This window comes from Lutzomyia longipalpis, chromosome 1, assembly GCF_024334085.1.
Source record: "Lutzomyia longipalpis isolate SR_M1_2022 chromosome 1, ASM2433408v1".
Lineage (NCBI taxonomy): Eukaryota > Metazoa > Arthropoda > Insecta > Diptera > Psychodidae > Lutzomyia > Lutzomyia longipalpis.
In genome coordinates, this window is record NC_074707.1 from 1304414 (window position 1) to 1330636 (window position 26223).

The window sequence follows — 26223 nt, forward strand, 5'->3', positions numbered from 1 at the left end:
CCACACTGCTATAGGGCACATTTAGCGTCAAATGAAGTGTCTCATGGCTCCCGTACCTCCCCCCATGGGGAAGCCATGTGGAGGAATTTTGTCGCGCCAGAAGGGAGAAATTGGAATGTCAAGCACGATTTATATTTCATTTGAAATTTTGCAGATCGTTGGTTTGGAATTAAAATAATCCAAATCCACACTAAAAATTCCTTTTCTCCTATATTTTCGCTTATAGTATATTCAATTTGAAAATTTCCTCCCGTTGATTAAATCATTGGAAAATTGTTATACACAAATTCATTCTGAATATTATTCTTTAGAATATAAGAGAGCAATGCATAGGACTTAAAACATAAATTTCCATGCAATTTCTTTGCAATTAGTTCTTGCAAAAAAGACCACATGCTACCCCCTAATATTACTATATGGAAAATTTCATTCATCCACTAAGAATTTATGATCATCAAAACATAAATTCTATGGGGCTAAAAATGAAATTTCATCGAGAATGCATGTAGTACCTATATATAAAGTAAACTTTCGAGTCTTAATGGTTTGGTGAAAAGTTTTAGCTCATAGATTAAATTCCACATGAAATAATATCCCCTTTGGTGATGAAAAGGCAACAAAGTTGGAAATGCATGAATTTTTCATAAAACAAGATGATGAAAAATAACTCCAAAGTTTCTCAGTTTCGCGCAGTATTTTCACCCAGCAATGATTGCAATTAATGTGTAAAATTTTAACTTTCCAACAAGTTATACTACTCATAAAATCTCCTAACTTTTGTGACAATATCACCTACCTCCCTTACATACATACATGTAATCCAATTCCATTGAGTAGTTGGGAATATGATAAAATTTTAATTACACAGAACATTTTAATTTGATAGCCGGAAGTCACTTAGGGGCGGGGGGAGGGTGAAAAGGAAACCCGATCATTTTGGAATTGTGAAAGTAAGCTAAGAATAGATAAAAAAAAAAAATCCCAATGATCGTAATTAATCCATTTTCATGCTCTAAGCGAAAACCGATATCGTTTGGAAGGGATCCAAATTATGCGGATAATATTCGTGTGCCCGGGAATGTGGAGGTTGCGGCCAAAAAAGGCGGGAGGAGGATGGTACGTGATCAGAGTATGGCATTCCTCGACTTGTCCATTATTTCATTCCATCTCGTATCTCAATTTCTCATGATTAAATCAGGAAATATTTTGAATTATTCTCTGCCACATCATTAATCATCCTCACGATGAGAATCATGATATGGATGGTGGCGCTAACACCCCCCTACCCATTCACCCTCTAGGGCAACATTTCAACCCCTTTCTCGCACCAACAATTTCCACAGCGCACACGTGCCCTTAAGGTGCGAGGGAAAGGGGGGAGTGTAATGTGTGTGTGCGTGAAGATTTAGGGAGCTTTTGACAAAATTTTCGGATGTATGTAGTTTAGTTTTAGAACCATGTGTGATCCGCTTTATTTAATTTCACTCACCGCAATCATTATTAGGGGTATTAGCATTAACTGGTGGATTAAAATGTGGATTAATGTGGGACGTTTAATTTACCAAAAACAATTTAAACTTGTTTTAAATTTAATATGTTTTATTGAATTAAAAAAAAATGATGAGAATTGTTAGTAAAATATTTAAAATTATTTTAAGACATCAATGGGGATTTATCTGGATGAAATTATTCGGATCTTCGGAAATATTCGGATTATTAGCTAATATTTGATTTGACAAAAAATCAAAATATTGGGTTTAAAACTCAAAAGGACTAAATTCAAACCTAATAGCAATTTTACCCCTAATCATGCTGAATTCAAGCCTAAAAAAGATTAAATACGGGCATAAAAATACTTTTTTAGTCCTAAAATGGCAGAGATTGACGTAAAACTGTTTAAAAAACATTTATTTTAGGCCTTGAAAGAACAAAAAGTAGTAAATTTAACCCAAAACTTGCTTAATTCAAGCCTAAAAGTATTTAGTTTTCAATCCTAAAAAAAAGCAGTAAAAAATACTAAAATTGATGCCTAAAAAGTATGTAGTTAATTCAAGCCGAAGAGTTCTAAATTCAAGCCAAAAAGTAGTAAATTCAACCCAAAAATAAAAGAATAAATTCAAGCTGAATTATATTTGGTTTTCAGTCCCAAAACAGCACAGATTAAGGAATAAGACTTTATAAAAATCATTAAAACCTGAAAAAAAAGACTAAATTCAAACCGAAAAGTAGTAATTTATTGCCAAAAAGTAGTAAATTGTATCGAAAAAAAAGATTAAATTCAAACTAAAAATTCCTAAATCCTTTTTTTGGGATTTTTTTAACGGTTTTGACTTGCTCGGTTTTAGTAAAAGATGTTCATGTTAAGTCATATCTTCAAATCTTCGGTAATATTCGGATGATCCGATTGCCAGATAATCACCCCTTGTAAGAAATTCTTCATCCTCTTTGTCTTTTTAATAAATATTTTGAGGGCTGTAAGAATCTAGAGAAAACATTCATTTATTGCTTTGACAATAAAGACAGTAAATTGAGTGAGATAATCTGAAATTCTTGAAAATATTCTCAAAACTATTTATAACCACCCCCATGGGGTGTTACCTTTTAATATGTTTGTACTTTGAGGGTGCAAATTTTGGTTGTTACCAATTAAAAGTTGAGCAAACGTTCCTGTGTAGAATGTTACATATTTTCCACACAGAGAGAAATGTGAATTTTAATTCCATATCCTCATGTGGCTGAAAGCATAAATTTACCATTTAACCCCACACAACAAGTGACTCAACCCCTGACCAAGTACACTAGAATGGGTATATGGAACACATTGTACATATTTTATGTTGGAATATTTATAATTTATATGTATCATTCTTGTTTGGATATAATTCGGTGGAAAAGTACTATATATGTATTAATGTATGTGCTCCTGTGGAAGCCAATGTGATTCCCTTTGTTTTTCGCGCGAGGAAACGATGTGAAAGGTCAAATGCTCACGGAATTGTAGTGAATTTCAACATAATAAAACAATGAAAATCCCATTGGATATTGCTCTAAATCCAATATAATGTGCTATTTGGATGTTTTGTTGCGAAAGCGTGGCTGTCGGGGCGGAAGACGGGGAGGAAATGGATTGGACTTATACTACACAGAACTTGATCCCATTTTAACTTCACCCACTTTGGAAACCCCCGCCCCTTTTCCTCTTTCACCGCCCCCATTCACATCATTGTTGATCAATTCAATGGAATTTTCCACATATATACAGCACTTAAGCACCCTGTGCTATATACATGTGTCTATGTGAACGTTCATATATTGTAAAATCTACGATCCCACCCTTACCCTTAGTGTAGAAAAGCATGACCATCCGAAAAAAGAAGTTACCATTGACTATTTTTCTGTAAATTTAAACCATTCTTGAGATTTATGTACTCAATTACATCCCACCCCCAACTCCGCTTGTCGACCCCATGTACCAGACCTCGCGCTGAAGGGAACATGGAGGGTCCGTTGTAAGTTTATCGTATGACACCCATTTGGAGAAAGCTTTCTGGTGTTCCCATTCAACGGGGATACATCAACAGAAATCGAAATTCAATACAAAATGGGGCGAAAGGGGTCCCATTTTGCTATATATGTTCGTACGTACAATATATATTGGGATGAGGGGAGCTATGTGAAACGACGAAAGCGTAACTTACAACTGAATGCTATTTTTACGTCTCATCCAGATTTCTCACATAGCACTTACAGTTCGGAAAATGTTGGTAGTTTTCTCGTTTTTTTTTTCTCTGTATAGCACCCACACAGTCTGCATTTTCACAAACTCCTCACCCTGCTGGTTGAGATTTCTTTGCTGTGTGTATTTCGCATATATATTCTCACATGATGTCGCCTAATACCTTCTAACATACATAATAGCAAACTATCCCCTTAATACTAAAACGATGAGATTGATGCCTTCATTCAATTTGTTCTCCAACACACATGGCGAAAGGTTTGTCATTCCCACCCCTCGCTTGGTTCTCTCTTACAAAATCCCCTTAAATTTTTATGGAGCGAGACGTTCATGATTTCTTGGAAATCGCCAGAGAAGCATGTTGGGCAAATGGGGGTAAATTTCAAAGAATTATATTGGAATTTTCAATGAAGAGAAAATTGAGACGATTGCAGTGCTTTTGCATAAAAGCAATTCATTTTGTAAAGGGGGTAGAAAATGAAAATCTTCTTGAGCTATTCAAAAATAATATTGTTTATAGCTTGTGGTTGTTGTCGTTCATTTTGTCTGAGTTTGGGATGATGAAATTTGTTTTTCTGAAAGTTTCGTTTGGAAACTTTGTTGGAAGTTTCGTGAGAAATTGGAAAAAATAGATAGTAGAGCTTTTTGCTCATCGAATTAATATGTTTTGTGTCTGTGAAGCAAGTAGATCAATAAAACTACCCCATATTGATGAAATTATATGTAATGTAGAGGTATTTGTGTGACAATTCTGCAGAATAGGCCCACTAACCCCCTTTTTGCAGCCACCAGCAGAAGGCTCTTATGCAATACATAATACGGGGGAAAAAGACACAAAATTATGTGTGTAAGTGACCTTACGAACTGGGGCAGAGAGAATGTGGTGGACCCAAATGGGAACAGAGTTATTTATTCTTCTTGTTTGTATGCCGCATCCCCTAAAAATACGACGATCACATCCCCCAAAAGTGTTAGGGATGTGGCGGAAAATAAAATGATTTATTGGCGACATGTATGTGTGTGTGCGAGAGAGATGGAACATTCCCTCCCAAAGGGTATGTATCTCAAATCCAGTGGAGGTACCTTGTTTTATGATTCCTTCCACTTTGGTAATCAACCACGGGGCTAACATCGAAAGCACCCCCCGGGCCCCACCTTTCTCGCGCATGGAAAAGCTCCCGAAGTAGAGAGAAAAAAAATTTACATATTCAGGTGTGTTGCGGGTGGGATAAGATAGATAACACTTGTTGTTCACCCTTCATAGGATTTTGAGATATTTATGGGGTTAGTAACACCCCCTGCGGGGCTTGAGAAATAAATTTCACAAACTCCCTGGCTTCGAACTGGGTAATTTTAATATTTTAATGGCATGCCATTCCCGTTATGTTGGTGTTTTTCCTCACCCTGTGTTTCCACCACCCGAAACGTAAAACTGATTAACATTCAAAATTATAGGGATTGGTTTCTTCAGGTGTGGTGTGGGGGTGTGTTACGTATATACCTTTTCAGGCAATTGACCTCGGTTTTTATTTCATTTTCAATTCAATTCTCAATTATCAGCAAAAGCATTTCATCAGCTATCATTTAAGCTAGAATAAATCCTTATAAGTTAAGAAAAACCAGCAAAGCTGCATCAAACTTTTCTCTTTCTTCTTCGGAAGCATTCATTATGTAAAATTCCATTGAATTCCATGCATTTCTTTTCCCTCTGTTTGTGCTATGATTAACAATTTAATTAAGTATAACGTGTGCTTCATTGATGTAGAAAAAAAATTCCTAGAAATACATGGTGTAATTGCTTTTTGAGAAAATAATATCTTTAGCAATGTGAATTCATGTGAAAGGCACAAAAGGGATATCAAATAGAAAATATAATTAAAAGAAACTTGAAGATGGAGGCGTCTGGTGAAAGCTTTTGCTATTTCTCCTGCAAAACATCAAACACTCTTTTGCACACTTCCATCGTATCAGTGAACGATCACGAAAAAAAGTGCAAAAATATACTTTTTCCTGCCGTTTGTATTTTTTTGTTGCCTTCTTGCAGCAGCAATACGAAAAATGTTATGTACAGAGAAGGCATTTAAGGGATAATTATACTCCATTTGCATTTCAGTTGCGTCATAATTAATCATCGGAGGGTGCAAAAAAAAAGTTGCCGGTGTGGAAAATTCTTACACGCGTGAAAATTGTGGTAAACAAGAGGTGGGCTTTTTTCTCACAACACTAAACTCTTCTACACTAAATATATACATACATATATGTAATATACATATTACTCTGCACTATGCGGAGCTTTTAATTTCGTGCAACTAAAAGCTTGTTGTATAGTAAAATTTTCCATGGGATGTTTATTTTTTTCTTTCTCTCGCTGAGCCCCTATTTGCCGCGTTATGCGGAGGAATGGTTGTACGGTGCGCAAAATGGGGGGGAAAGGGGCGGCTTGAGCAATTTTGCAGAAACATTTAAAATGGGACAAATGTAGCTTTAATTATCTCAAGTTCTCAACAACATTTTGCAATTAACTAACACAAGCCCAAGCTGAAAACCAGAAGATGCGGATAAGGGAAAAGAGCCGAACCATCTACGGCAGATATACGGAGTTGAATTGAATTTTGTGGTTATCCTTATTAAATTACGAGCAGCTGAAATTAATTGTCTTATACGACCGTGTACCTTCCTTCTTCACTCTCATCGCCAGTAATGCCTCTGGTCTCTGTGTTGAGCTTTTCTACCCCTGCAGCATCTTGGGTGATGTCTGATGGAATAATTGTTCACACACACACACATCCGCACAAACGTATGCTTATGCCTATTGCACATAATCATCCTCTCTCTCCCCCCCCCCCAAAAAAAAAGAAAGCCATACAATATGCCGCCCACGCAAAAGGAAAAATTTAACCACAAAACCCACAAACAGAAAGCTCTCAATGACACAGACACGACGAGTCATATGTTTCAAAAAGCTTGCGTGGAGTAAATGAAAATTTCCCAACTGTTTCCACATGTAGCCACTCACACACTCTCTCTCTGACTGGGGTGATTTACCAACTCCCCACAGCATCTCCCTTTTTAATGTTTTAAATAAAATTAACTAAAGCTCTCCAGCTTCTTATCGTTTAGAACAATATTTTGGAGTTAGGTGCCCTTGAGCTCCATAATGGAGTGGCCTACACGACACACACACCCCAAGTAAAGTTTACATAAGACAGCGGCACCCCGGCTAAATCCATAAACGTAAATGGGATTTAAAAAGACATTAACATTTTTAAGGGTTAAACGACCACTTTTGGAGGATGTTCTTTCTCACTGTCATCCTCCTGGGGGTGTTTCAGTGACTTCACCTTGTTGTAACTCATCCCCCCGAGGGTCGCATTAGCCGTGTACACCAAATGAACAACATTCCTAGGCAAAAAGACCCAGAGAGTGTTGGCAAAAGGATTTTACGGGGGATTTTCATAAAGTTTAAAACAAAAAGACACGCGGTGAGAAAAAAAAAACAACAAGACAGGACCGACAAATTTACCTCCCCCACCACCTCCTTATGTATGTGGACCCGAAACATCTTTGTGTGGGGGGTGAAGAAGGAAATCCCCATAAAAAATTGGGGATTTTGTCTGCTTTTGGAGTTTATTTGGAAAAGCAAAAAGGAGACAATAAGTTGAATTAAAAAAAAAAGAGAGCAAAATGGTGTTTGGAAAACTTTTCCAATTTTAGATATAAACTTTTTTCCTGTCAGAGCTTTCATGGAAGCTTTTCCCTCAAAGGAACTCACAGAGAAGCTTACGAAAGATATGTGAAAAGTGATTTTCTTTCCATGGCTCATGGTCTCACATTCATACATAGAGAGCTTTATGCAATTTTAGTGTACAAAGCTGTCTCGTATTATAAAAGCTTTTCCCACAGTTCTTTTTTTTTTTGCTATTTCATTGGAAAATTATTATTTTCAATCTGAAATTTGAGCAGTTGTATTAGAAAATCTATAAGAAGAAATTTAAAAAAAAATAACTTTTATGGTTTTAACCCTTTAACGTCCAACGTGAAACATAAAAAGATTGAAACATGCGCTCTTTTATCGCGATTTTTATTCTATGAATTTTTTTTAGAGGACTTTCTCACTCAGAACGTCTTCTTTGACCCCTTATGCGTGAATTTGATGCATTTGTAACATGGAAAAATAATTACATTCATAAATAATTGAAAAAATAAAATGTTTCACGTTTGGGTCAGCGTATGACCCAAAAAACCTTAAAGGGTAAAAATAAAAATTTAAATTTTTCTCATACTTCTGAATTAATTTAGTATATTTTCTAAATTAATTAAATATTGTCTTACAAAATTTTCCATTTCCACCACAGTCAGATATTAATTTATTCACATTTTCCTCACATTAAGTAAATGAGCAAGTTACTTCACCAAGGCACACAGGAAACTTTTGATACGTATAGTACTTGTTTTGTATCGTGTTAATAAGTGCTAAAAGTGATTATACTTTTTCAACTTTCTCTGTGTAAACTTTTCTACAAGTTTCTCGCGTACAAAAAGAGCACAAAGTTTAAGATTTTGAATTTAATTGAAAATTAGATGTATTTGAGTGAATTTAGAGGAAGTTTTCCACAATTTTCGCGCGCTCAAAGTTCGAAGGTTTGGAAGAGTATATAAGAAGGAATTAACTGTCTTAATGCGTGGGGTTTTTGGCGATACTTGGTGGAGTTACGTGGAATGTACGCAGAGGGGATGTGGGTGGTGGGTAAGATGATGTAGAAAACGTAAACAAGCCCTTCATCTTCAATTTACTTCAAAATTTATGTCACGACTCACACAAAGTTGTGAGTTCATTCTCGATGAAATATCTTTTGCCAACAGTCTGGTGTATCTTTTTTTTCTGTGCGCTGCGCGAAAGTTGTGTTGACTTTCACGAGAAGTTGCTGCACAGAAGGGCCACAGGGTTAGGGTCACAGGGGAGATGGTTTTCCGAAATGTGAGAATTCATTTTGTTGGATGGGTAGCAGCGGGTGAATGGAGGGCGGGAGGGTACGTAACAAACAACACAAACAATTTTGTTGGATAGGGCTGCACAATATAATTTAGTGTGCGTTGTTATAAGAAAAGTCACTTCTTTGGGAGAGTTATGAGGATAATTTCTGTTTGCAGCCACCAAGTGTGATTTATGCAAGTTTGTACACACACACAGTACTCTTCGTGGAAATTTCACACAATTAATTACGTGGATGAGAACCCTCACAACTCACCGCAGAGAATCCCAAGTAAATCCCCTTTTGTATTAATATGTACGAGAAAGTGCTACAATTGAGAATGTGCTTAGTTTGACACGTCCCAAGGAGGGCTTTTTGGCTTTAAGGCGACCTCAACTTCCGATTAATTCCAAAGATGCGAATAAGGGTGGATGGATGGGGTTGGGGGAACTTTAATAACTTGCTGTATTGTATGTACCATGAGCCATTGTGCAAATTGAACCCCTGATTTATTGTTATTTGTATCTCCAAAACGATAGATAATAAACACCACAATCCCGCTTCATATGATTCCCATATACGAAAGTATCCTGTATGTTATCAAGGATACATACACCTTTAGCACTCAACCTACCTCCGTGTGCTCTCACAACTATAATGCCCCATTCTCCTCGTCAAAGATGGGAATTTCACATTTTGGGATGCTTTTACACACGGAATACAATTAGAATATTCTCACATAGCGATATGTAACCTGAGGCGATTATGGATTGTGTAGGGTCTCACAATTCATATAGATTGCTCTATATGCGATGTACTTTACGAAGCCGGAAGATATGTTTTTCTAAGCAATAAATTCATTACGTAAGGCATCTATTGTTGCTTTCTCAAGAATTTTGTACAATAATTCATACGATTGTATAATGAAATATTGCTCTCGGCTAACGAAGAATTAGTGATTGTTAGGCAAAATAAGCTTTTGCAGCTTTCAAGTGTCCTTCACTTGAAATTCTGATGAAAGCAGCTGTATAAAAGCTGTCTTGGTGTTCTTCTACTATTCCAAACAATGAAGAAATATATTTGTTTCTTATTAAGAAAAATAAAACTTAAATCTCTCAACAATTTGTGCTTTAGTTCATTCAATCAAGTTAAGTATGCTAGATAAAAAAGTAAATGGAAAAAAAGCTATGCACTTGAACTGAAAAGAAGAAAAGTTCTTTCAGTTGAAAATGAAAGACACATTGAAAATATTCCTTGCCCCCTATCCACATAATAAATTCAATGAGAATATGCTTCATGCAATCTCTGTCAAACTGATTTTTTTGCTATATTTTAATAAAAAAAAAATCCACTTTCTGAGGATCAAAAGCACACGCGAATAAGAAGCTAAAAAGGGTGCGGTGAGTGGAAAAAGAAATTTCGCGTTATGCAGGAGCTTCCATGCGAATGGCAGCTAAAAAAGCTCCAATGGGAGATTACATCCCGCATAAAGTCACTTAAAATCTCCCCGGCAAAAGTTGAAATACAGAGAATCATATCCAATTTCGTATTCACGTCATGATGGTCCACAAATGGATGGGGATGTGGGGGTTGGATGGATATATAGATAAAGTATCTCTGCTGTATAAGACTGTGGTTGACTTGGGGTTCTTTTAGTGGAAAATTTAATTTCTTGAAATATTGAAGCCACTGCTGCACATATATTGGGCCACCACACACTGTATTTGAGGGAAATGGACTAGCTTCGAGGCAAACAATTTTGCATTGCCATTTGAAAGAAAAGGAAGGATGTGGAGAAATTCCAACTCAGAGAGACTGCATAGTATATCAGCATATAAGTAGATAAAAATGCGGCGAGCTTTTCTTCCAACTTTTCATTCTTTTCGATGCAACTTTCTCCTTTGGGACATCCATTCACTCTTCCAATTTCCACATTCATCCTATATTTGTCATGTAAGAATAACGAAGCTCAACGTAAAGCTCGTAATGTGAAAAGTTTCACTCTCACAAACTTTTTTTCTCTCTCTTTACTTTCCAAAGCACATTTCCGTGGGAATGTCCCATTGCCCTTTGGCGCGATGGCAGTTTGAAAAAGAATTTCAAATGAAAAGCTCACCAGGACAATTGTGGCAGAGGGACCAGCTTGAAGGGGTTGGCAGTGTAATTAAAAATTCCAACACTAAGTACTCCTTCTGCAAAAAAATCCACATAGTCATCGGAGTGGTTGAGAACAGTCGATTAATTTCTCCTGAAAAGAATTTTATTCAGCAGGGGCATACAAACTTTCATGTACGGACGTGGCAGCTTTTTATTCAATATTACCAAACTTTTAAAAACTACCTGTAAAGCCACATACCTACATATATGTACATTGTACATTCCATCCCCTGGCCAATTGATAAAATTTATCATATTCGCATAATTTTACAGTTCATCGATTTTTATATAAAATTTAATACCACTGAAGCATAACATATAACCAGCATGGATGAGTTAATTGCATTTTTTTTTATACCGTACTCATGGAAAATTGTTGGAAATTTTAGTTATTAATTTTTCGATTGACAGCCCGATTGAATATTAAGCACCCTTGTTTCCCAAAAACTTCATAAAAACAGACAAACGCTTCATTGCCTTTCAATTAGTTTTGAAAAATATATATCCACTAATTTATTATTCACATACCGGTCTTGGTTTAATTTAAATTTTATTGGGAATTTTGTCATGTTGAATTGTTATTAAAAAATAATTTACAATGTTGGATTAAGCAAAAAAAAAAAGACTAAGACACATGTTTTATGTTTGTGGGAAATACTGGCGTCACAGTGTTGTCCACCCCTGTGCTTTTAAAAGTTCTCTTCAACCCCCCTTTAATATTGCAGAGAGTGAGAAATTGTGTTGTACGACAACGTTGGAATTTCTAATAACCACCTCGTTGAAAATAATTCACTAAGAGCCTTCGGGCAACCCCTTATCATCTGTGCACCACACACCCATATGCTGTGTCAGAGAGAAAGCTCCTCCACCCAGGCAAAGGAGAGAATTCCAGGAACGAAGTAACTCCTCCATTTTGTGCCGAAGTGACGAAGAATCTTGAGGCGCATGTTAAGCACATTGGAATTTGTGAATTTTCATGGGGATGGCCCACAAAATCCCGCAATTTTCAATCTTTCCTGCCCAACCTTTTGTCTGTCGCCCAAAATGCAAGAATTAGTAGAGAGAATGGCGTGCCAAAGGCACAAAGGATGTCTTCTATGTAGTTATGAATCATTCGATACTCTGTGGGGAGAATAAATTTAAGAGAAAATGTGTTAATAATAGAAGTTGTGTTGAAGCTATATGAGTTGGAAAAGTTTCGTTGCCGCTGTCCTCCCGCATCCATGGGTGGGTGAGAGAACAATCTTCTCGATGGCACTTCTGGGTGCAAATCGCCCATTCTGCACGGGAGGGTGGATACCCAAAGCTTCCCCAAGGAGGAGGGAGCTTTTTTACCCTCACAGAGATGTCATTACAGTCTTGTGAAAGTTTTAATTTTGTTCTTCGCGCACAAAGTGGAATTTTCTATTCGTGTGGTTTTATTGTGTGTATCCTCCCCCTACCGTGGGGAAACTCATTAAATTCTGGACTATGTCTCCCAAATCCTCCTTCCCCCATTTTTTCCCATGGTGAATCTCATCCCTTTGGAGACCTCACGAAGGTAGAGTAGTGGGGTGCAGGAGGAAAGTGTTGAATTGCATTTGGGAGGAGAGTTGAAAAAACTTTTCCTCAACATGAACTTTTTTTTTCCACACACACACACACCGGAAAAGCGTGTATTTATTTGGTTAGTGTGACGACGAGAAAACTTTCGTCGTACGGGAAGAGGCGCAATTAAATCGCTGCTGCAGAGGCAGGATAATTGCAAAGTTCTACATGAACGAATTAATTGCCCCTTTTGCCGGGACATTTCGGATGGACTTCTTTGGCCGGAATTCCACCAAGGCCTATATCTACCATTAACTCACCACAGCAGCGTGATTTATTCGCTTCTTGGTTGCCATTTATTAGCAGCCAAGCAAATAATGTGCAACTTTTCTCATTTACGCCATTGCGTCGTGTCTTCCCATACAGCTTCTTTTTGAACTTCAAAAGATCCCACGTTTCCGGAATTTTATTTGAGATTACTCTCGCATTTTGGGGTTGAATAAAGTAGGATATAATTGCTGGAATTTTCTTTGATACAAAAGGCAAATCTTTCTATTGGAGCTTATTAAAATTATATACATATAATTGAGAGCTTTTGCTCATTTTCTAAAATCAAAAAACAAGATTGAAAATAAAATTGATAAATTGTCAGTTTTTTTAAAATAAAATTTAAAGAAAATTGTAAACAAAGATTTTCCCAATGGCTACATCATTAAAAGCTTAATTGGCTTAAAGCTTGGCTTTGTAATGTACTTTTACCAAAAACGAATAAGTTAATCGGTTTTGGAAACGACTTAAGCAAAAATATACCTATATATTTTCATTTCCTTAAAAGCAATTTCAGCCAAAATTTCTTTGATTTTCTAAGAAGGGAAAGAAAAGAGAGAAGAATATTTTCCATTTAATCCCAAAATCCGTACGCGTATATTTCTCCATTCAACTAACTTTATCCCGGGTGACACCATCAATTTTCCATCTTGAGTGTGGCACAAAAATGATAGAATAGAATTTCCTGGGCTGGGATTTTGTGCGTGAAGTCATTTTATCGCGATCCACCCTCCCACTTGGGTATTGTGGGTGATTTTCTTGTTACCATCCACCATCCAGAAAGATCTCTCTCTCGTTCACTCTTTTGGAATACTAAAATCTCATGAGAATCCCAAATAACCAACCACACGTTTCGGCATGAGCTCCACCGCACACATACACACTGGGAAAATGTACTTTGGGGATAAAGTGAGCTACCCCCATACTACACCTTTTTTCTTCCCATCAACACGGGCGTGGGGGAGCATAAAGTTTCCTCTCTCTAGGTACTCCAAAGTCGTGCCATCTACAATACAGCTGTACTTACACCAATCCAAACACTTTTTCTCTGCCCTTCCTCCAAACCTAACATTCAGCTTGCGACGCGATACTTTTTACACGCGTGGCAACACTGACGAGCACAAAAGCTCACAGGCTATGGGGGGTGCCAAGAAAGCTTTCTACTCGTTTTATGCTCCAATAATTTCACTGAATGTAATATATAGTTTCTTTTATGTGAATGTGTGTGGATCATAAAAATATCCCACTCTCCACTTAAATCCTAGAATAGGCGATTTTCACACACACACACACACACACACACACACATACCCGAAGCTTGGGGGGGAGGGGAAAGGTGGATTTGTATGGAAAGAAATGGAAGGAAAGCAAAGTGAAATTCTGAACAGTATAATCGTACTGAGAGATCTCTGAAAATAACCCCTCCAACCCTACTTTTCGTGGTAAATCAGAGGATTAGTTTTCACAATGAAAAAGGATGAGCTTCAAACTGCTCACAAGATGCATTGAGTTTTCCCCGGGAAGTACAATTCCTTTAAACATGGAAAATACCACTATATGCTGTAAAAGGGAAAAGTGAAATTTTCCACCTTTCTCTACCACTCCCCTCGCCCCCTTCAGCCCTACGAGAACAAGGAGAGCATATCAAGCAGGAGTCTTGTGATTAATTCTCGCGCATTATTTTCAACGTCGAGGAAGTTCCCTCCATACCGCTAAATGTGAGGAAGTTGGAAAAGAAAATTGCCACACATTTGAAGAAGGTTTGTGATAAGAAAATTACTCGCTAGCACGGTGGGAGATGATGGGGGTGGGGACATGGTGGTGGGGGGTACTATGAAATATTTTTAATTGCCCCACAGAACGGAAACTTACGTGTTACGGTGCAATTAGTGGGGAGTGACGTTGTTCCGGGTATGCACAACACTTTATATGTGCCACCGAAAAACGGAATGTTTTGCAACCACCACAACCAAATTTAGCTCCAAGATGACAATTTGCATTTGAGGTCTTCTCTCTGTAATTGTTGCATTTCTTGCATCCATGAAAACTCCATTAGGAATGTTAATTGAATTACCACAAGAGGGATGCTAAAGTGTACAAATAGAATTCATCCTCAACTTCTTGCATAAGTTAATTCAATAAACTGATAGACTTCATGCATCAGCCACTTGATCTTCATTATAAAAAATTAGATTTTTTAGCCTAAGAGATTAAATCTTAAGCTAGAATATTAATTTGAAAAGCAAAAAAAAATATTAGAAATTTTTTTGAAGGTTTTTTATTGAGTATTAGAAAGCTTGTAGCAAAGCTTAAAGCTTCATATACAAATATTTATGAATCTTTATAAAAAAAAAACCTTAAAACCCACACAATTACTCAAACATTTGATTTAATATTAAAAAAAGAGAAAAGTAAAAGAAAATCAATCTTTGTCCTGGTCTTACTCTGTGCCACTTTTTTCTTTTAGTTTCTCAATTGCTTTTGCAGAATTGCTGTGGAAGTGCCTTTTTGAATTTAACAAAGGTTTTTTTTTATTTCTCTTCTGCAATAGAAAGTGCAGAAAGTGATCAACGTACTTGAACAAACTTAGTTTGAAAGCACCCCAGCAGAGAAAGAGCTTGAATGCAGCTTTCATGCCAGAGAGAGGCCCTCTCGAAAAGATCGGCTTTTCAATCTCTACCCAAACTCTTGTGGTTGGTGAGCTTTTCAAGCTCAAAGCCCTCCGTATTCAACAATTGAACATTCCTTTGACGTCGGTATTTCCGTGAAATGAGACAGAGAGTTAGGTAAAAAAAAAGTGACTCAAAAGCTTTCTACTAATTAACAACCCTTCCCCCACGTTTTGTTGCAATTGTAATAAAACGACGCAAGGGTGACAAAGGGGTGGGATATCAAAGGGAAATCTAAATGAATATTTGCGCTTAAAGCTTGGTTTTTTCGCACACACACACATTATTTCTCTTCCCTGTTTCTGATGTTACGCCGCGACTCTATTTAGAAGGAATTCCAAGAACAAATTTTCCCAGCATTGTCGGGAAGAGGATTTAACTGGCGCGGGGGAGCGGGGGTTGGTTTTCCCGCAAATAGTGGTGAATTTATGTTTTGGTTAGGAGTCATTTATTGTATTATACGGGATGGGCGAGAGACATAGCATTTGCAATACGAGGGATTAATTTCATCACATCACGCAGTTGTATGCTCCAGAAGGCAGTATGGATGGACAATTTGACCGTCTAATTGTGTGGTGTAGTGCGAACACGCATTCCCGGGGACTTATCGCATTAATTTATAGCTCTTTGGCCAGGAGATAATCAGATTATATTCTGCAGAATGCACATGTCAACCCGGGCAATACAGGCAGCGAGAATTTAGAGCGCTTGTTAATTTGAGATTCGCCCCCAAATTGCCACATCTTAGTTTAATATGGGGTGGCTTGATTTTATCGATATGACCGACTTGCTATGGTCATTAAACATTCAATTTAACTGCGTACCCCATAAAAATTGGACCATATCAAGGTTGCTGGAACTCCGCACCCCAACCATTTGGGGTGAAAAAAATGTCACATTGAATTTCCATTCCTCCATTTTGGCGTATTTATGGAATCGTTAAGGGTTTCTATACTTGAAGAAATGGTCACGGTAAAGGATACTTTTATGTTTCTTCAATTTTCTGTTTTTTTTTGCTCTACCGGGTCTGCCTGAAGTCTTGCAAAGTGTCAAACCGAAGGGTGTAACAACATTAAAACCGTATAAAATGACAATTTACGGCAAAAGCCGATTTAATGCATGAAATGTGAAAATTATAGCGTTGAATGGTAAATGACAAGAAAATTGAATTTTTCTTTTTTTTTACCCAACTTGTGTGCAAATATGGAAAAGAAGAAAATTTGCAAAAAAAAGGTATGAGGATATATAGAAGCTGAATATATATGAGCATAAAAATTCTACATTGTACATATGCTATTTATTTAACTAAAAAGAATTTCTTCTTTTCACCTAGTTCATCTCATATTTGCACAAAAATCTTCTTCGTAGTTTATTTTAGTTAAATTTTCCTTCTTCTACGGAGAAAAATAACATTCTTTATCCTTGAATGATTCTTTGGGCATTTTTTCACTTATGTTTTGAATCAATTTTAGAAGGAAAAGAAAATATAGTCTTGGGCACTAATTTAAATAAATTAAATCTAATTTAAAATCTAACTCCTTACATATTGTCGCGAATTTATCACTATAACCCTAAACGTCGCGCATACACCATTTAACGTCCCTCAATATAATACACCACCCAGTGCCACAGAGCGACTTTTTAATAAAATAAATTTAAAAATACTAAATGTCTTGATAATGGGCGAAATTCACTAGTAAGTCGAGCTTAAAATTTTAAGTCAGCTTTTTAAGTCATTCTCCTGAGAATCTCCTGACATTAAAATTACTGTTTAAGCCCCATTTAAAACATTGACTTAAAATATTAAAACCGACTTTTTTTAAGTTCGACCAAAAAACTGACTGAAAATTTTAAGACGGACTTAAAAATCGGCTTAAATTCTTAAGATTGACTAAAAGATCGACTTTAATTTTTAGGAGCTAAAGATTGACTTAAAAATCGGTTTTAACTTCTAAGATTGACATATAAATCGACTTAAGTTTAAAAGACTGACTTAACCTACTACATTTTTAAGATGGTCTTAAACATCGACTTAAATTTATAAGACTGGCTTAAAATTCGGTCTAAATTTTTTAGATTAACTTAAAAATCGATTTAAAATTTTAAGACGGACTTAAAAATCAGCTTAAATTTTAAGGACTGAATAAAAATTAACTTAAATTTTTAGGACGGATTTAAAAAATCGGCTTTAATTTTTAAGACAGGCTTAAAACCTTATTTAAAATTTTAGGCTCGACTTATTTGTGTATTTCGCCCAATATCTTCTGATCTCTTCGGCTCATATATGTATGTGTTGTGTATCCAAAATTCCTTGTTAATTTCCAAATTTATCATGCAAAATACCCGAATTTACATACATCCCTTTTAATTTCCAACGGAGCATTATTTCCGGGAAAATTAGCAAAATGTAAATAATGCAGAAGATTTTAAAATCGATAAATCCGGGAATGTCTTGTTTGTGGAAAACGTATTTGCATCTAAATATGATTAATGGATAATGTTTAATGTTTGAATACATTTCATCAGATTGTGGTGTAGATATATGAAAAAAAAAAACGTCAAATAAATGGGAAATTTTGTGTGTTTGTGTATTTATCTGAATTTGTTCAGGTGATGAAATATATATTCATGGAAAATGTGAAGCTATATTTGACCAAGAGTACTTCCATCGTGGTCCAATCAGTCATATAGGACGCACCAAATTCCGCTGAAAAGCTCCACACCGCCAATCATCTATATATGTATGTGGAACTTTTAGCTCATCCTCCAAAATGTGCCAAAATGCTATCCAAAAACGCCTGCCTTTCCAGTTCACTGGTTAAATAAACATTACCCGCAGGCTGATATTGAATCAAGGTCCCACCTAACATGGTATTTCTCTCTCTCTCTTTTTTTTATTTCGCACACATCACACGATTTTCCACAAAGAGGGGGGTGGGGGTTTATCACCCACCCCAAGTGGATGCTATTTTCGTCTCTCTGCCGTGGCAATTTGAGTATGTTTTATATATATATATATCTTCAAATAGGTACTCCAAATATGACATGGACGAGCATTTATGAATTTGACGCGAGAGCACAGTTCGTTGTATTTGAATATTTCGAATTTTCTCTATGTACACACAATATTGGTAAGAAAGAAAATACTTTTCCCCCTTAAACCTTCCTCATTCCACATTCCATTGCTCTCCGTGTGTGTGTACAGAATTATTTCACACCAATAAGTGGTTCTTGCGAAATATGGCAAAGGAATGGAAAGTAGAATACCACCACCCCCTCATCCCAACACCTTCTCGTGTCGTTACAATTGAAGAGAGCTTTTTTGGACATATAAACGTGTGTGGAAGTTATCCGCATCACAATCGATCGGAAGTCGTATTTTGGCTCACCTGCCGAACCGGAAATTCTCCTTCAAACCATGTATGTAGGGGAATATCGATTGAATGAGTCGTATTATAGCTCAACATTTTGTAGAACTATTTTTTTTTCTTTCTACTCTCACCTGAGGAGGTCTCTGTCTAATAAATCCACAGTTTGACGCCCCAAACGCAAAAAGCTCTCTCTGACTCTCCCTTTTTCTCTCGAAGAATCGAATGAAAGCTCCCTCAAGCATGCAAATCCTAATATATTCCGACGTGAAATATCTTCATTTATTCCGTAGAAAGTCTGATTTCCGTGAGAGTGGAAATGCTTTTTCTCCCTCACGCGCCACAACGCCAATATGCGCGGAAAGTGTAACATAATCTGACATCTTAGTATCACACAGCACGAGCAACCCAATTCGATTTTTGACGTGATTCCTTTCAACTTTCCACCCTATGTATATGCCCACCTACCTGTACGGCGGCCCCATCGCTTTTAGCGCCTCATCGCAATGGGGGGGATTTGCTTTTCATGGGAAAATCTGTCGATTCTGTATTGCTTTTGAGTGACTATAATCTGAAAGACGTGCATGCTGCAGAGTTGAATGATGTGTAACAATGGAAAGTTTTATATAATACCTTTTATTGAGTCAATGTTGATGTAAATTGTATAAAGTACCTTCCCTTAAAGCTATGAATGTTGATTTATACATAAGTCTTTAAAATATATCTGAAGAATCCTTGAAATCGGGAGCTTTAATCAAGTTTAAATCCTTGCAAAGCTTACTTGAGATCCTCTTGAAAAAGCTCAATTTTTGGGGAGGTCCTTTTGGGTTCTGTCGCACAAGTGAAAATGTGTTTTGCTAAGTGAAAAAGCCACAGAACAAAATAAGGGTGTTTGTGTGTAGGTAGTTGGGGTTGTTAGCTTAGTCACGTCCACCATTTAAGACCCATCCGATTAAAGTAATAACCCTCATTCGAGCGATTAGCAAATCTCACATCGACGTGTCACGTCAGTCCCTAAAATTCTCTTGCATCCTCTCACGGGGATCTCCAAGGGTTTCTCCTTATAACTCTACATACTATATATGGGTTTACTATATACATCCATAAATACATATAATGTAGGAATCCCCATCTGAGGTCCTTTAGCCATTAGAAATCTCTGCTTTCTCTGCTATAGAGTGTCCACATTTGGGGCTGTACGGATGAATAAAGGAAATTGAGGGTTAAAGGCATTCACAATGGCCTGATGAAAACCACCATCTCACACCCCTTATACTCTGTGTCACCCCCAGGGGGTGTCTACGCAGATGTGAGTGTGCAAATGAAGTATCACAATGAGGAGATTTTTAGCATACAAAAGCAAAAGACATCCGCAAGGTTCATTTAGAGTGAGAGTATATCACCCGCATTTTTGCATGGCTTCCGTCAATCACCAACTTGGATATCTTGCCCCACATTTCATCCACCATCTCCCTCCTCCCTCACACATTCATACAGTAGGTACATTTAATCACCCTCTGTGAACACAGTTCGCGATAAATTACAATCGAGATTCTTGTCGTTGACGCTTTACGGAGGGAGACATGACAAAAACAAATGGAATCTCCTGCTCTTTTGCTCCATCTGCGAAAATGTTTGGTGAGCGTCTTTTTTTTGTGCCTTTCCATGCATCCAACATCCCATTGAACAAATCCTCTCTGTTTTCGGGGGCAAATTCAACAGGAAATAAGATTGTAAGATTAATTTCCTGCACTTTGCTATGTTGTCTCTCGCTTTTTTTCCCTCCAGTTTCTCCCCTGCTTCGTTGACTCCTGTAATGGTGGTGTCCCTTATATATTGCTCTAAGGGGGGTGGGATGGATGTTTCATTGGCATCAGCCATCAAAGTGAAAAAGTGAGATTCGACGAGATAGTATAAGGGAAATTCTCACGCAGAGATTAAGGATGTTGGGGCTGGGAAGTTTTTTGTTTTTTCATCCTTGTCAGGAAAAAACAAGATGTTGATCCTTCGAAGGACAATCTCTTTCTCTCTCTCTCTCTCTCTCTTGCTGTAAAACCTTGAGCCCTTTGAGTTTGGAATTTAAAGGGAGTTCTTGTAGAGAGAAGGTCAAGCTCAAGGTGGATGCTAATAAAAAATTCTCAAAAGCAACCCTTTAGATGTGAATGTGAGGGTTCTTTATGCAAAAAAAATGTTGAGAAAGATGCAGGTCCCGTAGTGAAGTCCTTAAAATGTGAGGATGGTATGAAGGATGGGTAAAAATGGGGTGAAGGGAGGAAGAGCAGCTATTCATCGACACCCCTTTTGGCCATTCAATCACCCCCGAAGAATACTTTCAAGTGCCACCCTCTTTCCGCTTAACACCCACTGAAAGCTTTCAAAGAGGCGGGGAGGGTTGTGAGCTTCCTCAGTGATGGTTGCACAACACTTTTCGCTGCAATCTTCTATCAAGTTTAGAGGAACGGGAGGGGTTTTCGCCAACTACAGACACCCTCTTTTAGTCTATGTTAGTTCCCAAGTGTCAGATGCATCGTCTCTCGAGGAAGATGTGCTGAAAGCTCGGCGTGTCAGTGCAAGAAAATGGAGAAAGCACTCACTTTCAACACAGTAGCAACATCCCTTTCTTTACATACCCCAACGCTATTTTGGGTAACATTGAATGCACTTAGTGAATCATTAGGTAACGTAATTGAAAAGCCACTTAACAGAAAGCCCTCTCATCACCACACACACACTGCTGTGTAGTTTATCTACCAGCTAATATTTTCCCAAGAAATCTAAATTTTATCACACATGAATTAACCTTCCCTTTAGCAAGATTTATTGTTATTGAACATAATATAGAGCTTTCCTTGTTTAAATAAACATGTCCATTTAGGTTGTTGGTTTAAATGTACCTACCTGTATGATTTATTGAATCTAATTTAACATTATCTTAATAAGTTATGTTAATCGAATTTATCGCCCCCAATACATTGATTCCTTAGTGAGTTGACTTGAATTTAATAGCTGTAATATGGTATACAGATTTCCATAATCCTCTTTAAATTTATGCTAGGAAACCACATTCATAAGTCAGTCTTAATCTCATATCAACCTAATGTACACTTAAAGCTCTAAAACTTTATGACAAAACCTTTAAACTTGTTATTTATGGCTAAACATTTTCTTATTAAAGAAATCTAATCAAAAAGGAAGATTTTTTTTTATTAAAAATTAAACAATTTATATTCAAACCATCAAGGGATGTATTTTTTTAAATTCACCCACACACTGTTTTTTAGCCCCTTCAGCCATGGGTTTTCTCTCTGTCTCTTTCTACATATAAATCGCCACGGGCAGAATGATTAAAGGTTTCCAATTCCGGCGTCGCTTTTTCAGTTCTGCCCCGCAGCAAGTTTAACCTATGACACCCAGTCAATTTGGTGACGTGAAAATGGGATTATTTTTTTTTCAAACATTTTTCCAACTCTAAATTTTTATTACCGAAGCAAATCTACTGGAAAAGTCATTTGAGTTTTTGGGTTATGTGCGCGCGGAGTGAAGCGTGGAAAATATAGGGTAGAATGTTGTATTTTCTCCCTTCTCGTGCACACTGTTAACTCCAGATAATTCAGTTGGTTCTGATTTATACCAAAATGGGAGGGGGTGGGGGTGTATTTTCGCATGAGAGCTGCATAGTGGGTCCCCCTCGTTACCCCCACAACACAATGTCCCCACGAATGGTTGAATGATTTCATAATTTCGCCACTTTTTCCAACCCTATTCATCCTCCCACAGTGCACAAAATTGCCGTCCTATGTTTAACTTTTACCCACCCACACTTCCAATAATCAAATTCGTGCCAAGAGGAAAAATTGCGCAATTACTGCCGCTGCACCAGAGAAAAAAAATGAACCCACCCCAGGAGGAAATTTATATATGCGCTTCCCCATAAGTACGAGAAAAAATGCCGAGAGTGTTTCAACTCCAAAATTGGACCATCACATATGTAACGTGCACAAAATTTGAAAATTTGTCATTATGGGAGAATTAACGATCAATTCAAATAAGTCTCCAAAACCCAACTTACGCCGATGATCTTTTGTATGTGTATGTATTGTGTGGGTTTTGGGGTGGGGCAAGTTAATATGCCTTCTTCTTCTTGACAGAGAAAAAGTTTAGTACACCTTGGGAGACCGGCAGGAAAAGACCTAATTTTCCGTGCGAGTCGGACGTACCAGCAGGGGCGAAATCCCCTTGGGCCCCAGTGGCCATCTTGTGAAGTGTGCCACCCGTGAAGTGGAGGAGATACGCCGCCTGTCGCGGTGAGGAGTCAGAAGGACGGAGGGATTTGCTGCAATTGGCGTCCATTGGCAGCTACCGTGCCACTGCACACTCCCCGTCAAATTTGGGAGTTCCGCCAGGGCGAGGGATTTTATCCGGAGCCTCTCGTGATCCACAACTTGTGACACAACTCACTCTCAGGCAATTCAGTGAGTTCTGCGGAGTTTGAAGCTCATCAGAAGCAGCAGTGATCCACCATCGGTGACGACAGCCTCCCAGCCAAACTAGGGAGCACTGTCAAGGCGAGGGATTGCATCCGGAGCCTCTCGTGACCTGCAATTCGTGTCACGCCATACTCCCTGACAATTCGGGAGTTCAGCAGAGGTGGAAGAGCGTCTGTGACGACAGTGATTTATCACCCAAGCCGGCTCACTCCCCGTCAAATTGGAGAGTCTCACCGAGCCGAAGAAATTCAACTTGGGCATCCCGTGATCCAGCGATTGTGCCTTCCCGTGGGGTAGAAACATCCCCCACGAATCTAGTGACGTCGTCAATTGCGTCACACGGCAATTGGGATCACCAGGCCATCTGTGTACGGGCCTGGGTGCAAGGAGAAAGGAGTTATCAGCGACGACGCGGGATCTTGAGCTTCAGAAGGAAGTGCTGCGACGGCGACAGCGAATGCCGAGCATCGCGACAACCAGAGACACCCCTGAAGACGTGAAAAAGAAGGAGCCCGATTGTGTATTGAGTGGCTGAATAAATCGTCCCCGTTTGAGGACTAAGAGGAAAAATGATTTCTATACATACTCTCTCGCATGGAATGTCACAACCCCCATCCCTCGGTGCCGTAATTTCTCCCCGCCACTGCGGACCTTCTGGAGCAGAGTATGTGTAGTACTGTATGGCATTTTGGTCATTGCGAGCTGCAAAAGAATCGCGAAGCGTACGTGCAAAACTCATAAAGCTTCAAAAATGAGAACTTTTGATGGGATATGGGTGGGTTGAGGGGGTGAAGATGAAGAAAAAAAATGCAATAAACGAAAAATGTCCCAGAATTTACGATGGCGTCGGCCCAATTCATTTTCCATCGCCTGTACGAGTTATGAGGATATGACTACACACAGTGATGAAAGAATATGAGCGGGGTAAAATTTCAAAAATTATTTATACAAAAGGATTTTAGATCCCTAAAATAAATTCCAATGGAACGAACTGCAAAAATAATTACTTAAACCAATCTTTAAAAAAATAATTTTAATGAAAATTGATTCAAGAGACCTGATGAAAGGAATAATTGAGATGAAAAAAATAGGAAAGGATTGCAAATAAGATCTGTCCCCAAGGGGTGTTTATCTGAACGAAAATCTTCGAATTATTCGCTAAAATTCGGTTAATTTGTTAAGAAGATTCGAATTATTCGTCAAAAAGATTCGGATTATTTGTTAAGATTCGAATTATCGCCAAGAAAATTCGAACTATTCGTCAATATTCGGATTATTTGTTAAAATTCGAATTCGTCAAGATTCTGATTTTTCTACAACAAGATTCGAAGTCTTTGTCAAGATTCGGATTTATTCGTCAAGTTTCGGTTTATTTGTTAAATTTCGAATTCGTCAAGATTCTGATTATTCTACAACAAGATTCGGAATTATTCGTCAAGATTCTGATTTTTTTTACAAGATTCGAAGTCTTTTTCAAGATTCGGATTTATTTGTCAACAATTTGATTATTCGTCAAGATTCGAACGATTCGCTAAAATATCCCATAAAAATTCGCCAGATAAACACCCCTTGTCTGTCCCTATATTTATTAATTCAACTGTACTCCGCCCTATAGAAAATTCCATCCCGCAGTGTGGGTGTCAAGAAAAAATGTGCCAAATTGTATTGCGCTCTCAATGACTTGTCTCATTGTGTGGTCTCCACTTCGCACAGTACTTCCTTGTTGGTACGTTGTGTCCCACACATTTCGCCAATTGTTGGCATAATACATATTAGTCCATTCCCAACAATAGATGGGGGTTGACTGGAGTTTTTCGTGGTTGGCGTGCTTCATAATATACAATAGTTTGGTATGGTAGACACCCCCAACCACGAAAAAAAAAAGAAAATCTCAAGTCTGGCGAGAAAATGAAAGGAAAATGTAACAACTTCCACTTTTAGATTTTCCACCATTAAGGGTGGAAAAGAAAATTCACCCATCGCATCAAGTCTTTCAACCGTGCAACGGAAGGTGTGTGGGCTTTGTGAGAGGAACACGAAGAAGATGGAGTGGACGCCAGTGGGGAAAAAAAAGGTTTCTCAACCCCTAATTGATTTTTCTCCTTTGTCACTCTGTAATTATGACATTTCCTACCTCTTGGAATTTTTTTTTGTGCTATGTGTGTGTTCTAGCTGAAGAGCACTCCGTCTTTTTCACCAAATGGAAGGAAGGTGAAGGAGTTTCTGTGTACAAAATAAACTCAATTAAAAATAAGAAAAATGAAAGGACAAAAATTTATTTTACTGCCTTTTCTTCCATTTGATAAATGATTCCCCATTGTCAGGTTATTTATTTTCCTTCGCCTCTGCTTTTGCTATATGGGCGAGCAAGCTTGCAAAAGCTGCCAAGGGGAATTTTGGGGATGATGGAGAGTGAGAGAAAAGGCACTCTGAAATATCCGAAGATGTGCATAAATTCAGCTTGTAAAATGAATATAGATCGTCATTCTTGCCTTCAAGTCAATATACAAAGATAATTTTTTTTAAAACATATTCATACCCGTTCATATCAATCTATTTATGAAAAATATGAAGCGTTGATATATAAAATTCAAGACATATTCTATTTAAGTTAAACTTGCACCAAAGTTCCATTAGTTGGTGACGTAAGAAAAAGAGAAAAAAAGTAAACAATTCTTTTGATCACAGATATATTTCAATTAGGTTCTATTCTAACTATTCAAATATATAGCTTAGGTAGTCAGTTATTTTCCATTAATTTTTTGGTTTCGACTAATGAGCTTTGGAATCAAATTTTAGAAATGAATTTATGCTTTAAATCATTAAGGTACTTTTAAATATTTTCAATGTCTTTACAAACAGAGGCGTCACTGGTCCATCCTTTCAGAATTTATATAGGAAATGAAGCTGCCTTGACAAAGTTTACATACATGTGTCTAAATCAAAGTTTAGCAAACAAATTTATGAAATGTCATCGTA

General features: G+C 37.6%; 1 protein-coding gene across 2 annotated transcripts in view; it reads left to right on the forward strand.

Annotated features, from left to right (window-relative positions):
• Positions 1-26223, forward strand: part of LOC129786383 (complexin) — a 148067-nt gene that overhangs the window by 36482 nt on the left and 85362 nt on the right. The window lies entirely within an intron of this gene.